We start from the raw sequence: 17,627 nt of genomic DNA, 5'->3' as shown, positions 1-17,627 counted from the left end.
ATAAATAAATTTAAATTAAAAAAAGAAAAACTACTGAAAATTATATTTTAAAACAGCTATTCAATATCTAGAAAGTGCGCTAAAGGCATACAAGCAAGTAAAGACACATTTATTCTAAAAATACATCAGCAGAAAAATCATTGAATGCTTATGCCATTTAAACCTAAAACAGCTCCCTCTCTCACCATCCTTATTCAGACCACTAGACTTCACTCCAAGTAGGTTCAGAAAGAACACAAATTTCACACTACCCACAGGTCCCATTTGAGCATTATGATATCTTTCTAGAGGAGTCAAATCACTTGAATTTCTCACACACACTCACTGTAGCTATGGGTTAAAGCGGCTAAGTTCCAGATAAATGGCCAAGAAAATTCTTCTTTCTGCCACCCAGTCCCACTCATAGGCCAGAGGTTCTATTCAGGCACAGCATATTGAGAATCAGTTCAGTTCAGTTCAGTTGCTCAGTCGTGTCCGACTCTTTGTGACCCCATGAATCGCAGCATGCCAGGCCTCCCTGTCCATCACCAACTCCCGGAGTTCACTGAGTCTCATGTCCATCGAGTCAGTGATGCCATCCAGCCATCTCATCCTCTGTCATCCCCTTCTCCTGCCCCCAATCCCTCCCAGCATCTGAGTCTTTTCCAATGAATCAACTCTTCACACCAGGTGGCCAAAGTACTGAAGTCTCAGCTTTAGCATCATTCCTTCCAAAGAAATCCCAGGACTGATCTCCTTCAGAATGGACTGGTTGGATCTCCTTGCAGTCCAAGGGACTCTCAAGAGTCTTCTCCAACACCACAGTTCAAAAGCATCAATTCTTCGGCACTCAGACTTCTTCACAGTCCAAGTCTCACATCCATATATGACCACAGGAAAAACCATAGCCTTGACTAGACCGACCTTTGTTGGCAAAGTAATGTCTCTGCTTTTGAATATGCTATCTAGATTGGTATTAACTTTCCTTCCAAGGAGTAAGCGTCTTTTAATTTCATGGCTGCAGTCACCGTCTGCAGTGATTTTGGAGCCCCCAGAAATAAAGTCTGACACTGTTTCCACTATTTCCCCATCTATTTCCCATGAAGTGATGTGACCGGATGCCATGATCTTCGTTTTCTGAATGCTGAGCTTTCAGCCAACTTTTTCACTCTCCACTTTCACTTTTATCAAGAGGCTTTTTGGTTCCTCTTCACTCTCTGCCATAAGGGTGGTGTCATCTGCATATCTGAAGTTATTGATATTTCTCCCGGCAATCTTGATTCCAGCTTGTGCTTCTTCCAGCCCAGAGTTTCTCATGATGTACTCTGCATATAAGTTAAATAAGCAGGGTGACAGTATACAGCCTTGATGTACTCCTTTTCCTATTTGGAACCAGTCTGTTGTTCCATGTCCAGTTCTAACTGTTGCTTCCTGACCTGCATACAGATTTCTCAAGAGGCAGGTCAGGTGGTCTGGTATTCTGATCTCTTTCAGAATTTTCCACAGTTTATTGTGATCCACATAGTCAAAGGCTTTGGCATAGACAATAAAGCAGAAATAGATGTTTTTCTGAAACTCTCTTGCTTTTTCCATGATCCAGTGGATGCTGGCAATTTGATCTCTGGTACTGAATCCCAAATAGCTATTTCCTAGCTCATTAATAAAATGGAAGTTCCATGATGAAAAGGTAAATTAAAAATAGACATTTCTATTTACACATAAAAAAGGGATGTCACAGAGAAAGAAGTGTGCCACTGTCCCTGTCCCCAGCTGTGAAGGCAAAGTTCAGAGTATGACCAGAGGGAAACTTAAGGATATAAGCACTGTTCTCAAGGAACACAGTTTATTTGAATCAGATTGTGGGAAGGTCAAGCTTATAAGTGCCCACAAATTATGAACGGTTTGCTGGTAAGCAGTTAAGAAGAAAGCTGGTTGCTTCATGACAGGTACAAGCTGAACATTGGCAAGCAAGTTTATCAGAGAAAATCAGAGAAAAACACAGCTATGAAGAGCATTCTTGAGGTCAGAACATCCCTCAGACATTGGCTTCTAAAACTATCCTTGCAAAAGAGAATGAACTTTTGTGGATCAGTTTCTGAAGCAATTTAGGCCTCTAAGACATTATCAAAAACTGTAGCATAATCACCCAGCTGATATGAGCTAATAGTACGAAAAGAGACTGTTAAAAGGAGAGTGTTACTAAAAACAATGTCAACTCAGGGAATGTGAATATGCCCAAGGTTACTACTACTATTACTACTACTAAGTCGCTTCAGTCGTGTCCGACTCTATGCGACCCCATAGACAGCAGCCCACCAGGCTCCCGAGTCCCTGGGATTCTCCAGGCAAGAACACTGGAGTGGGTTGCCATTTCCTTCTCCAATGCATGAAAGTGATAAGTGAAAGTGAAGTCGCTCAGTCGTGTCCGACTCTTCGAGACCCCATGGACTGCAGCCTATCAGGCTCCTCAATCCATCGGATTTTCTGGACAACAGTACTGGAGTGGGGTGCCATTGCCTTCTCCCATGCCCAAGGTTACACCCTCCAAATAGCTGCATTAGAGACTTTACACTGTAGAGGAAAGAGACTTAAAATAGTCCATGGAATCACTAAACATATATCAGTAACAAGATATGGAATCAGAATTGCTACACTGCACTGTGTAAATGTAACACTTTGACAATAATTTCACAATATATATAAAGAAATCAAATATGTGACTTAAATGAGGAAAAACAGTCAATAGAAACTGTCTATGAGAGGGACTAATGGTTAGCTCTAACAGGGAAAAACTTCAAATTAGCTAATGTCAATGGGTTCAATGACTCAGAGGAAACTACTAAATAAAAAAACCAAACACTGAAATAAAATGAGAAACTAAAATAAAAATATAAATTATCATAGGAGACTATTGGAACCATTATATTATTTCAAACACAGAACTTATAAGAAATGGATAAATTATTGGAAGCATACAACTCACCTTCATGAAACTATGATTAAAGAAGAAAAGTATAATAAAAAGGTCCTATCTAATAGAGTCTATAAGTAAAAGATAGAAATCATATTTTCCAAATGTAACAACTGTGAAGAGGGCTGAGCGCTGAAGAGTTGATGCTTTTGAACTGTGGTGTTGGAGAAGACTCTTGAGAGTCCCTTGGACTGCAAGGAGATCCAACCAGTCCATTCTGAAGGAGATCAGCCATGGGATTTCTTTGGAAGGAATGATGCTAAAGCTGAGACTTCAGCACTTTGGCCACCTCATGCGAAGACTTGATTCATTGGAAAAGACTCAGATGCTGGGAGGGATTGGGGGCAGGAGGAGAAGGGGACGACAGAGGATGAGATGGCTGGATGGCATCACTGACTCGATGAACGTCTCAGTGAACTCCGGGAGTTGGTGATGGACAGGGAGGCCTGACGTGCTGCCATTCATGGGGTCGCAAAGAGTCGGACATGACTGAGCGACTGAACTGAACTAAACTGAACAAATGGAAATTTTGGAATTGAAATTTACTATATCTGAAATGAAAATTTCACTGGAGGGAGTCAACAGTAGATTTGAAGAAGCTGATGATAAAGCAAGTGAACTTGAAGATAGATCAAGAAGATAATAAAATCCAAAGAACAGAGACAAAAAATGAATAAACAAAAATGAACAGAGGCTTAGAAAATAAGCCTCTGTTGGTACATAATAAAGCAAACTGAAACACACAAAAAAGGGGAGTGCCAGGAAAAAAGGAGCAAACTAAAATATTCAAAGGGCTTCCCTAGTAGCTCAGACAGTAAAGCATCTGCCTGCAGTGCAGGAGACCTGGATTGGATCCCTAGATCAGGAAATACCCTGGAGAGGAAAATGGCTACCCACTCCAGTATTCTTGCCTGGAGATTCCCATGGACAGAAGAGCCTGGTAGTCTGTGATCCACGAGGTTGCAAAGAGTCGGACACAACTGAGTGACTAACACACACACAAAATATTCAAAACAAATAATGACTGAAAACATCTCAATTATGATGAAAAATATTAATCTACAAATCCAAATTGTCCAACTACTTCAAGTAGGATAAACTTGGATAGCCATACACAAATGCTACTGAAATGTTGAAAGCTAAAGTCAGAAAGTTTTGAAGCACTAAAAAAAATTACTCAACCTCACAAGTGAATATCAACATACTGCTTATATCTCATCAGAAACAATGGATGCTCTCTGGCAGTGAGATGACATAGTCAAAGTCCTAAGAGTCAAAACTGTCAGCCAAAAATTATATATCAAACAAAATACTCTTTCAAAAATGAGTGCAAAATATAGATAACCCTCTGCCCACATCTGCCCAAAAAGAATTTATTGGGCAGAATTCTGTATCAAAGTGAATGCAGACACAAGAGCCTCTCACTTGCTAGTGTTTTACGTTAGTCTTCTTTCTTAACTAATATAATTGATATAATTTATTTGTGTGTACAAGATCATCAACTTTTAGATGAGTGACAGCAAAGACAAAACTGAAGTGTTCTACAAGTGGACCATTTCACTTGTGTTCTACTTCTGCTGACTATTAATGTAATCTACTTTTTTGAGGCATAGGAGTTATAATTTAACTTGCTGATTGATTTCTTCTGGATATAAGCCTGAGCAATAGCAAAGTTCAGTTCAGTTCAGTTCAGTCACTCAGTTGTGTCCGACTCTTTGCGACCCCATGAATTGCAGCATGCCAGGTCTCCCTGTCCATCACCAACTCCCGGAGTTCACTCAGACACACGTCCATTGAGTCGATGATGCCATCTAGCCATCTCATCCTCTGTCATCCCCTTCTCCTCCTGCCCCCAATCCTTCCCAGCATCAGAGTCTTTTCCAATGTGTCAACTCTTCACATGAGGTGGCCAAAGTACTGCAGTTTCAGCTTTAGCATCATTTCTTCCAAAGGAATCCCAGAGCTGATCTCCTTCAGAATGGACTGGTTGGATCTCCTTGTAGTCCAAGGGAATCTCAAGAGTCTTCTCCAACACCACAGTTCAAAAGCATCAATTCTTCGGTGCTCAGCCTTCTTTGCAGTCCAACTCTCACATCCATACATGACAACAGGAAAAACCATAGCCTTGACTAGATGGACCTTTGTTGGCAAAGTAATGTCTCTGCTTTTGAATATGCTGTCTAGGTTGGTCATAACTTTTCTTCCAAGGAGTAAGCCTCTTTTAATTTCATGGCTGCAGTCACCATCTGCAGTGATTTTGGAGCCCAAAAAATAAAGTCTGACACTGTTTCCACTGTTTCCCCATCTATTTCCCATGAAGTGACTGCTTCTTGCATTCTCCCAACTCCTCAGCAATCACTGTAGGGGCTGGCAGCATCCACTGGATCTCAGTTTGGGGAGCTCTCATTCACATTGGAGGCCAGAAATTGCTGATGGCTATGACATTTCTTGTTTATTAATATGGCAGGAGATATCTTCATTTCACATTTCAGTGCCTTAAAAAAGCCCATTTCTCATTTTATTGTAAAAGTTATAATTAATAAGTTTACTGAAATTCGTTAATTCCTAGGTCATCCAAAAACCAAAGCCTTTGTAACTCATGGTGGAAGCAACGGCATTTATGAGACCATCTACCACAGGATCCCTATAGTGGGCCTTCCTTTGTTTGCAGATCAACCTCATAACATTTACATGAAGGCCAAGGAAGCTGCTGTCAAATTGGACTTAGAAACAATGTCAACAAGAGATTTGCTCAATGCATTGAAGGAAGTCATTAATAATCCTTTATGAGTATGGTTTTGGTTTTTTGTTTTTTTTTTAACTAGATATTCTTTCTAGAGAAGTTCTCATCTGAAAGCCAGGGAGGCAGTCATGAGTCTTCACAGAAGCCCAGTGAGAAGTAAGTTTGGCTCAGTGCTTTGAAAACAGTCACCAATAATCTATTATGAGTGTCACATTAATATTTTTTCATGGTTTTATGGAAAAGGTTTGTCAGTGGTTTAAAGATAGTGGAGAAATTTTGAAAGAACTAATCATTAAAAGGGATGACAGAAGATGAGATTGAATGGCATCACTGACTCAATGGACATGAGTTTGAGCAAACTCTAGGAGATGGTAAAGGACAGGAAAACCTGGCCTACTGCAGTCCATGGGGTCACAAATAGTCAGACATGACTGATACACTGAACAACAATAGCAACAAAATCATTAAAATGAAAGAATCACTGAAATGGTAATAGAAGGATAAAGAAGCATTGAGAACAAAGTTATAGTAGGGAACAATGAATGCTAATGAATGTTTGTCTGCCCACTTTACTTTCTTTCAGCATGTGAACTCCTCAGATGTTTTAAACTCTTAAAAGATGGCTATTTTCAGGAAACCACATTGACATAATCAATCTCAAATCCCCATTACATTTAATATTTTCCAGGATTTCCAATATTTTGAAATATTAGAAAATACTATGCCAATATTTTGATTCCATCACTGATAAATGGTAAACAGCTAGAACTTTCCAATTACCCAATTTCAACCATGTAGATACTATGTATAAATGTAGGTATATTCTTGGGTTTTTTGATTGTGATAGTTTAGTCTTCTTTGGAAGAATTATAAAATCTAAATGTAGTTGACTTGGAAGGGATATGCTGGATATTCCCTTTATAAAAGTTTTTACACAATTTTTAGGCAATTTTCCATTCAAAACCAAATATTGGTTATAATCCTAATGTTGTACAATACAACTTTGTACTTATATTATTCCCAATAGTTTTTGCCTCTTACCCATATATTTCTGTTCCCCTAAATACAGTAACCAATAGGTTGTTCTCTATCTGCAAGTCTTTAATACTTTGAACCCATCACTCATAAATGGTAAACAAATAGAACTTTTTAACTTAATTACAACTATGTTGATGCTGCTTATAAATATAAGTATATTCTGAGTTATTTTGTTTGTGTTTGTTCTTGTCTTATTTGGAAGAGATATGTTGTGCCATTACTATCTAAAAGCCAAATTTTCTAAAAGCAAAAATATTTGATTTCCAAATCACTTCAGGATATACATGAATTTCAGTAACACAATTATATTAATATCACAAATACGACATATACGTGGGGAAACAGTGGCTGACTTTATATTTCTCGGCTCCAAAATCACTGCAGATGGTGATTGCAGACATGAAATTAAGAGATGCTTACTCTTTGGAAGGAAAGTTATGACCAACCTAGATAGTATATTAAAAAACAGAGACATTACTTTGTCAACAAAGTTCCATCTAGTCAAGGTTATGGTTTTTCCGGTGGTCATGTATAGATGTGAGAGCTGGACTATAAAGAAAGCTGAGGGCAGAAGAATGGATGCTTTTGAACTGTGATGTTGGAGAAGACTCTTGAGAGTTCCTTGGACTGAAAGGAGATCCAACCAGTCCATCCTAAAGATCAGTCCTGAGTGTTCATTGGAAGGACTGATGTTGAAGCTGAAACCACAATACTTTGGCCACCTGACGCAATGAACTGACTCATTTGAAAAGACCCTGATGCTGGGAAAGATTGAGGGCAGGAGGAGAAGGGGATGATGGAATATGAGATGGTTGGATGGCCTCACCAACACAATGGACATGGGTTTGGGTGGACTCCAGGAGTTGGTGATGGACAGGGAGGCCTGGCTTGCTATGGTTCATGGTGTTGCAAAGAGCTGGACATGACTGAGCGATTGAACTGAATTGAACTCATAAATATGTATACTTCCCTCTATTGTTTCATAATGTCTTTGAAATGAAGCATTTAGAGAATGTGTCAATAATAGTAGCACAGTGTCCATTTGTGTTTTATAAGTTGTGTTATTTAATTTTAGTGCAGCTATTTACCTAAATAAGCAGTATATAAAGCAAATTGTCTTTTTCTTAAGAAAAAGATCTTTCATTTGCTGATTTTCTATATGTATATCTTTCTAGTATATTTATATGTTTTTTAATTTTAATAATGCAACATTGGTGTCAGAAAATTAAGATGACTTATTGCCTGCTATATACTGAAGGCTATGATATAACGCATATGTTATTTAGTAACATAGTGTTGTGCATGCATGCCAGGACGTTTCAGTTGTGTTGGACTCTTTGCGACCCCATGGACTGTAGCCCACCAGGTTCTTCTGTCCACAGGGATTCTCCAGGCAATAATATGGAATTTACACATATTAAGTAACTTTTTTATTGTATTCTTTTGCTATAGTATTACAAAAAAATGTTTCCAGATTACTGCAGTCCTCTGGAAAACTCCATGTGCTCTCCCCATGTTTTTGACAGAAAAGAGGAAGTTACCTCCATTGTCATAGCTGCAATGCCATGTTATATCACTTTGTGATTTAGAGTTCATGAACCATATTTCTTTATTCTTCCTACTTTTTGGTCTACTAATCCATCATCCCTGTGTCAAGAAGATCCCCTGGAGAAGAAAATGGCTGTCCTCTCCAATATCCCAGCCTGGAGAATTCCATGGACTGAGAAGCATGGCCAGCTACAGTCCATGGGGTCTCACACAGTCAGACCTGACTAAGCAACTAACACACACACACACACACACTCAACACACACACAGTCCATCATCATTTCAACAGTAGAAACAAATGTAACTGCAATGCTTGAAAGTGAAATTTTGAGTCATTTCCAGATTCTTTCAGAACGAGAACCAAAGCAACAACAATATGAGCAAACATTTTCTGACAGAATACTACCTGCTGGGAATATCTCTAAGAATCAATACATTATTCTCAAAATGATCAGATAAGGTACTATTCATATCCAATTTATATAGCAATTGGGCCCTCCAATTATAAAATGAGTAGTTTGAAAATAAAAAGGTTTTAAAAATTTAATAAAATTATATTAAAAAACAAAAAATAAAACAGAGGAACAGAAAGAATAAAAAAAAGCAGCCAACAAGTGTCAGAGTCCAGTCAGGAATCAAACCGAGTCAATCCACTTCCACACTTTCAGCCACTACTTCACTAATGTAAGATCAGCTCTGTTTGGACAGGCCTCTGAACCCCATCATAGATTTGCCTGCTATCTCTGGATTATGACTGCATTTTAAAACATATCTACCACATTTATTAACAATTCTTTACTAGAAAATTCAAACTTTGAACAAATATATTACGAATTCCTTTCCTTTCTTTCCCCTTTGGGACTTAACTCATTCCATTCTTTAGAGTACACAATCTCATCCTCTCCCATTTTCTTTCTATTTTTTGGCACTTGAAATCCTATGCATTTAAGGTATCTTAACCCACAAGTTAAGGTCTCAATAATCACCTTGGAGTAAAATTATCTATTTTTCTTTCACTCTGTGTTGTTCTCTCTGCTACCATCTGAAAGAAAATTTCACACATTTGATCTATTAGAGCTCATTCTATAAATAGATGTCTGTTTGATTTTCTTTCAGCTACAAAGGGAATGTCATGAGGTTATCAGCCATTCAACATGATCAGCTTATGAAACCCTTGGACAGAGCAGTCTTCTGGATCGAGTTTGTCATGTGCCACAAAGGAGTCAATCACCTGCGACCAGCTATCCACGACCTCAATTGGTTCCAGTAAAACTCTCTGGATGTGATTGGGTTCCTGCTGACACATGTGGCAACTGCTGCATTTGTCATCACAAAGTGTTTTCTGTTTTGTTGCCAGAAGTTTGCTGGCATAGGTAGGAAGGAGAAAAGAGACTAGCTGTTTCTGAGATATCAAGCTTGTTTGCCACATAAATAGAACTCCTCATGCTTATTCCAGTAGGAGGAATTATGATAAAGTTCCTCTCCTTTTGTGACAAAATATAAAATTCACTTTCAAGGGATTGTCTACCTGACTTAGAATTATGTTTTGCAAAGGAAAAATACTGGTTAAAAATTAAATAAAAAACTACATGCATATATAGTGAAATTTTTTACTTTAATTCAAAAGTTTTACTAAAGAGAAATTATTGAATGTAATTGTTTTTCACATGTTGAGTGCAGAAACAAGAACAATAACCAGTCTACTCAACTGTATTATTTTGTAGATATTCAGAATTTTAAACTTCATTTGATTTAGAATTTTATAGTTTTTCCTAACTATAGAAATTGTTCAATAATTGGAATTCTGTAAAAAGATTCAACCCTTAATTTTATTTCTGAGACTATTAATAGTTCTTTGTTTTCACTGTGCATCCAGCCTCAACAGAACTTCTTACCTAAAGCCATGGCAAGACATTCACTTTCATCCAATTAAACTATTTCCCAGAAGAGTGTGGGATTAGAAACACAGCAAAGATCACATAATCATTTCAATAGGCACAAAATAGTATTTGATATAATCCAACATCCATTCATTAAAAAAAAAAAAACTCTCATTAAACTGAATATAGAAGGAGTATATCTCAACATAATAAAGGCCATTTATTATAAAAACACAGTCAACATAATACTCAAAATTGAAAACTTGATCAGAATCAAGTAAAAGATGCCCACCCTCACTGCCTGTTTAATACAGTATGAGAATTCATATACACAGCAATCAGACAAGGAAAAATAGAATAAAATTATCCAAATTGGAAAGGAAGAGGTAAAACCACCACCACTTGCAGATGACAGGATACTCTATGTAGAAAACCCTAATTATCTTCATAAACATTATTAAAATAAATTAATTTAGGAAAGCTGAAGGACACAAGATTAATTCACAGAAATCTGTTATATTTCTATACACTAATACTGAAATATCAAAATACTAAATGCCAAAGAAAATGTGAAGAAAAGGGAACCCTCATACAGTGTTGCTGGGAATGTAAATTGGTGCAATTGCTATGAAAAACATTATGCAAATTACTTAAATACCAAATATAAAACTACCACATGATCCAGCAATCCCACTTTAGGTATATAGCTGAAAAATGAAAAACTCTAGTTTCAAAAGATACGTGCACCCCAATGTTCATAGCAGCACCATTTATAATAACTAAAACATGGATAGGACTTCCCTATAGCCCAAATGGTAAAGAATCTGCCTGCAATGCAGGAGACCCAGGTTGAATCCCTGGGTAGGGAATATCCCCTTGAGAAGGAAATGGCAACCCACTCCAATATTCTTGCTTGGAGAATTCCATGGACAGACAAGCCTGGCAGGCTACAGTCCATGGGGTTGCAGAGTTATACATGACTAAGCAACTAACACACACAAAGCATGGAAGCCACCTAATTCCCATTAACAGACAATTATTTTAAGAAGGTGTGGCATATGTGTACTAAGGAATATTACTCATCCTTGGAAAGAATAAAATACTGCCATCTGTAATAACTTGGTTGGAACTAGAGATCACTATTCTTAGTGAAATATGTCACAAAGAGAAAAATACTATGTCACTTAATATGGAAACTAAAAAAATAATACAAATGAATCTATATACAACAGATTGACAGACATAGACAATAAACTTATGCTTACCAAACAGCAGGGGAGACAGCAACCAATTAAGAGTATGGAATAAGAGATGCAAACTACAATACATAAAATAAACAACAAGAATCTACCAAACAGCACAGGGAATTATTACCCAATATATTGTAATAAGTATAATGGGATGTAATTAAAAAAATACTAATTAATTATACTATACCCCTGAAATAACACAAAATTGTAAATCAACTACATATCAATGTAGATAGATAAACATAGATAGAAAATTTTGCACCTTGACTTCCCCCTTCTTTTTCTTTTAATGTGTAGCTGTGCTGGGTCTCGCTGCAGAGGCTTTCTTCTAGTTGCAGAGAGTGAGGGCTACTCTCTAGTTGTGGTACACAGGATCCTCACTGAGGTGGCTTTTCTTGTTTCAGAGCACTGGTCCTAATGCTCGGGCTTCAGTAGTTGAAATGCATGGGCTCAGTAGTTGCAGTTCCCCAGCACTAGAGTGCAGGCTGAATAGCTGTGATGCACTGGCTTAGTTGCCCTGCAGTATATAGGATCTTCCTGAACCAGAGATCAAGTCTGTGTCTCCTGCATTAGCAGACTAATTCCATACCACTGAGCCATAGCTGAAGCCCAAACACTCTCATTTCTGAAATGGCAACATGATATATTCCATGAACAAATTCTTACGTGAAGTAAGAATAACTACTGAAATTTATATTTTAAAACAACCATTTAGTTTCTAGAAAGTTCCCTAAAGATATACAGCAAGTAAAGACACATTTATTTCAGAAAAATACATTAACAGAAAAATCATTGAAAGCCTTTGCCATTTAAACCCAAAACATCTCCCTCTCTCATCATTCTTATTCAGAAAACTAGACTTCATTCTGGGTAGGTTCAGAAAGAACACTAGGTTCTCACTATCCACAGCTCTCTTTTGAGTGTTATTGTATCATCTAAGAAGGGTTTAGCACTTGATTTTCTCACATATACACACACATACCCCCTAGTTATGAGTTACAGTGGCTAATTTCCAGATAAGTATGGCCATCAAAGTTCCCCCTTCTTCCACCAGCACCACTAATAGGGCCGAGGTTCTATTCAGGCACAGAATATTGAGAATACTGAATCCCAAAAGGTGTTTTCCCAGCTCATTCATAGAATCTAAGTTCCATGATGAAAAGGAAAACTAAAAATTGGCACTAGTGTTTACATACAAAAGAGGGATGTCACAGAGAAAGACATGTGCCACACTGTTCCTATTTCCAGCTCTGAAGAGAAAGTTCAGAAAGCTTGACCAGAGGGAGACTTAGGATAAAAAAGCTATTCTTAAGGGGCTCACTTAATAGAATAAGATTGTGAAAAGATCAAGCCTATGAGCATCCACAAACTATGAAAGATCTGTTGGTAAACAGTTAAGAGGAAGGTAATTGTTTAATGACAGATACAAGCTGAACATTGACAAACTAGTTTATCAAAGAAAATCAGAGAAAGACACAGCTCTGAAGAGAATTCCTGAGGTCAGAACACATCTCAAACACTGACTTTTAAAACTATCTGGCAAGGGGTCAGATTTTGGAGCAATTTATGCCCCCAAGAAGAGATCAACAGCTATAATACAATCACTCAACAACTGATGAAATCTAACAGTATGAAGTTCAGTTGAGTTCAGTTCAGTCGCTCAGTCATGTCCGACTCTTTGCGACCCCATGAACTGCAGCATGCCAGGCCTCCCTGTCCCTCACTAATTCCCAGAGCCTACCCAAACTCATGTTCATTGAGTTGGTTATGCCATCTAACCATCTCATCCTTTATCGTCTGTTTCTGCTCTTGCCCTCTATCTTTCCCAGCATCAGGGTCTTCTCAATTTAGTCAGCTCTTCCCATCAGGTGGCCAAACTATTGGAGTTTCAGCTTCAACATCAGTCCTTCCGATGTACATCCAGGACTGATGTCCTTTAGGATGGACTCGTTGGATCTCCTTGCAGTCCAAGGGACTCTCAAGAGTCTTATCCAACACCACAGTTCAAAAGCATGAATTCTTCAGTGCTCAGCTTTCTTTATAGTCCAACTCTCACATCCATACATGACTACTGGAAAAACCATAGCCTTGACTATATGGGTCTTTGTTGACAAAGTAATGTCTCTGGTTTTTAATACACTAGGTTGATCATAACTTTCCTTCCAAGGAGTAAGTGTCTTTTAATTTCATGGCTATAATCACCATCTGCAGTGATTTTGGAGCCCCAAAACATAAAGTCAGCCACTGTTTCCCCATCTATTTGCCATGAAGTGACGCATGCCATGATCTTAATTTTCTGAATGTTGAGCTTTAAGCCAGCTTTTCCACTCTCCACTTTCACTTTCATCAAGGGGCTCTTTAGTTCTTCTTCACTTTCTGCCATAAGGTGGTGTCATCTGCATATCTGAGGTTGTTGATATTTCTCCCAGCAATCTTGATTTCAGCTTGTGCTTCATCCAGCCCAGCATTTCTCATGGTGTGTTCTGCATGTAAGTTAAATAAGCAGGGTGACAATATACAGCCTTGATGTACTCCTTTTCCTATTTGGAACCAGTCTGTTGTTCCATGTCCAGTTCTAACTGTTGCTTCCTGACCTGCATACAGGTTTCTCGAGAGGCAGGTCAGGTGGTCTGCTTTCCCATCTCTTTCAGAATTTCCCACAGTTTATTGTGATCCACACAGTCAAAGGCTTTGGCATAGTCAATAAAGCAGAAATAGATGTTTTTCTGGAACTCTCTTGCTTCTTCAATGATCCACAAGATGTTGGCAATCTGATCTCTAGTTCCTCTGCCTTTTCTAAAACCAGCTTGAACATCTGGGAGCTCACGGTTCACGTACTGCTGAAGCCTGGCTTGGAGAATTTCGAGTATTACTTTAGTGGTGTGTGAGATGAAAAGAGACAGTTAAAAGAAGAGTGCTACTAAAAGCACTGTCTGCCCAGGTAATGTGAATACTGCAGCAGCTGCACCCTCCAAATAGCTGCATCAGATGCTTTACCCTGTAAGGGAAAGAGACTTTATTAAAATAGTCCATGTAGTCAGTAAACATATATCAGTAATAAGACATGGGGAGAAGGCAACGGCAACCCATTCCAGTACTCTTGCCTGGAAAATCCCATGGACAGAGGAGCCTGGTAGGCTGCAGTCCATGGGGTCGCTAAGAGTCAGACGTGACTGAGCGACTTCACTCTCACTTTTCACTTTCCTGCATTGGAGAAGGAAATGGCAACCCACCCCAGTGTTCTTGCCTGGAGAATCCCAGGGACGGGGGTGCCTGGTGGGCTGCCATCTATAGGGTCGCACAGAGTCGGACACGACTGAAGCGACTTAACAGCAACAGCAACAAGACATGGAATTAGAGTTGTTACACTCCATTGTCTAAATGTAATACCTTAACAATAATTTCACAAGACATATAAAGAAATATAAATACGTGACCTAAATGGTGAAAAAACAGTCAGTAGAAACTGCTTATGAAAGAGACTAATGGTTGGCTCTAACAAGGAAAAACTTCAAATTAGCTAATGTCAGTGGATTCAGTGACCCAAAAGAAACTACCAAAAAGACGAAACACTGAAATAAATACAATTAGAAACTAAAATAAAAATATAAGTGATCATAAGACACTATTCAGTATCATTATATTCCTTCAAATTGGAGAACTTAGGAGAAATGTGGAAGCTTACAACCTATCTTCATGAAACTATGATGAAAGAAGAAAGGTATAATAAAAGTGTACATCTAATAGAGTATAAAAATAAGAAATAAAAATCATATTTTTTAAAAATAACAAATGGAAATTTTGGAGTTGAAATGTACTATATTTGAAATGAAAAATTCACTAGTGGGAATAAATAAGAAGCTGATGAAAAAGTAAGTGAATTTGAAGATATATCAATAACATAATATAATCCAAAGAACAGAGACAAAAAAATGAAAAGAGGGTTAGAGAATATTGGTACATAATGAAGCACACTAACATACACAAAAGAAAGCTAAAACCAGAAAACCTTAAAGCACTAAAGAAAAATAATTCAGCCTTGCAAGGGAATATCAAGATACTGCTTATATCTTATGAGAAACAGTGGATGCTCTCTGGCAGTGAGATGATATAGTCAAAATCCAGATAGTCAAAACTGTCAATCAAAAATTCTATATCAAACAAAGTCAGTCGCCCATTGTTGTTCAGTCGCCCAGTCGTGTCCAACCCTTGCGATGCCATGGACTGCAGCACACCAGGCCTCTCTGACCCTTACCATCTCCTGAAGTTTGCCCAAGTTCATATTCATTTTATCTTTCATGTCATCCATCCATCTCATCCTCTGACACCCTCTTCTTCTGCCCTCAATCTTTCCAGCATCAGGGACTTTTTCAATGAATCAGCTGTTTGCATCAGATGACCAAAATACTGGAATTTCAACTTCAGCATCAGTCCTTCCACCAAATATTCAGGATTGATTTCCCTTAAGATTGATGGTTTGATCTCCTTGCTGTTCAAGGGATTCTCAGGAGTCTTCTCTAGCAATCACAGTTCAAAGGCATCAATTCTTCAGCACTCTGCCTTCTTTATGGTCCAACTCTCACACCCTTACGTGGCCACTGGGAAGATCATTGCCTTGACCATACAGACTTTGTCAACAGAATAATGTCTCTGCTTTTTAACCCAGTCTCTAGGTTTATCATAGCTTTCCTGCCAAGAAGCAAACATCTCCTGATTTCATGGCTGCAGTCACCATCTGTAGTGATTTTAGAGCCCAAGAAGAGGAAACCTGTCACTACTTCCATATTTTCCCCTTCTACTTGCCATGAAGTAATGGGGCCAGATGCTATGATCTTAGCTTTTTAATACTTAGTTTTAAGCCAGCTTTTTCACTCTCCTCCTTCACCCTCATCAAGAGGCTCTTTAGTTCCTCTTTGCTTCTGCCATTAGAGTGGTATCATCTGCATATCTGAGGTTGTTGATGTTTCTCCTGCCTATCTTGATTCCAGCTTTTAAGTCATCCAGCCCAGCATTTCTCATGATATCAAATGAAACACTCTTTCAAAACTGAGGGCAAAATATAGATAGTCCTCTACCCTTATCCACCCAAAAAGAATACATTGCTGGGAAATCTACCTTACAGAAAAAAACTGAAGGAAAACCTATGGCTTAAGAAGGTAAACCCAGGCTACAATTCTAATCACCATGGTAAACCAAAGAGCACTGGTAAAGGTAAGAAATTATATAAGACAGTATAAGTGATATAGGCTTCCCAGATGGCACTAGTGGTAAAGAACCCAGCTGCCAATGGAGGAGACATAAGAGACATGGGTTTGATCCCTAGATCAAAAAGAGTCCCCTAGAGAAGGGCACAGCAATCTACTCAGTATTCTTGCCTAAAGAATCCTATGGACAGAAGTGCCTGGCAGGCTACAGTCCATAGGGCCATAAAGAGTTGGACACTACAGAAGCAAATTAACACACACACACAAACACACACACAAGTGCATTTATCTTCTCCTTTTCTTTCTTAACAAATATAAAAAGCAAGCATGTAAAACATGTATATAGTTGTGTTTCTAGACATATAACACATTGTTAATATATTTTGGAGGTAAGGGGAATGCAGCAGAGGTAAAGGCCCTGAGATGACAGGGTTGTGCAGTGGCTTAGGCCCAGGGGAGGTGCTGTACCTGGGATACACAGCCTGGGGATTCTGGCCACAGAGGAAGTCAGAGACCATCAGCAGTATGTTCCTAGTAATGACCTATCAGAGCTACTGCTTGGAACCCATGGCTGGGTTACAGAGAAGCAGTGGTGTGAACACAGTAATTGTGGATCAGAACCCTGACTAGGACCCATGGTGAGGCACAGAGTGTCTGCACTGTTACACCAGCAATGGTAGGTTAAGCCGTGACTCAGGACCCAGGAATGGTGTGTGAAACAGCAGCAGCTCAGCCTAGGTAATGGCCAGTCAAAACCAAGACTAGGATTAACAGCGTGAGACCCAAATAAACAGCAGCATGACCACAGCTGTTATAAGACAAACCAGGAAGCAAGGCGCAGATCAGAAACTCCAGTTGCACAGAAGGTAAGGCACTGTGACACCGCAATCAGGGAAAGCAGGGTACAGAGTGATGGGGAGATGCCTTGACCCCAAGATCAGGTCTCACCACAGCAAAATTTCAGCCTCAGGAAGGACACAACAGCAGGGACGCTGGGCAGCTCTGTCTTGAATC

At 38.8% G+C, this 17,627-nt stretch overlaps 1 pseudogene; it reads left to right on the top strand.

Annotated features, from left to right (window-relative positions):
* Positions 1-1,708: 1,708 nt before the first annotated feature.
* On the top strand, positions 1,709-9,859 carry LOC104968908 (UDP-glucuronosyltransferase 2B18-like; annotated as a pseudogene).
* Positions 9,860-17,627: the final 7,768 nt, after the last annotated feature.

This window comes from Bos taurus, chromosome 6 (assembly GCF_002263795.3).
Source record: "Bos taurus isolate L1 Dominette 01449 registration number 42190680 breed Hereford chromosome 6, ARS-UCD2.0, whole genome shotgun sequence".
Taxonomy (NCBI): Eukaryota; Metazoa; Chordata; class Mammalia; order Artiodactyla; family Bovidae; genus Bos; species Bos taurus.
The sequence above is the reverse complement of the archived record's forward strand: the minus strand, read 5'-3'. Positions and strand labels throughout refer to the sequence as shown.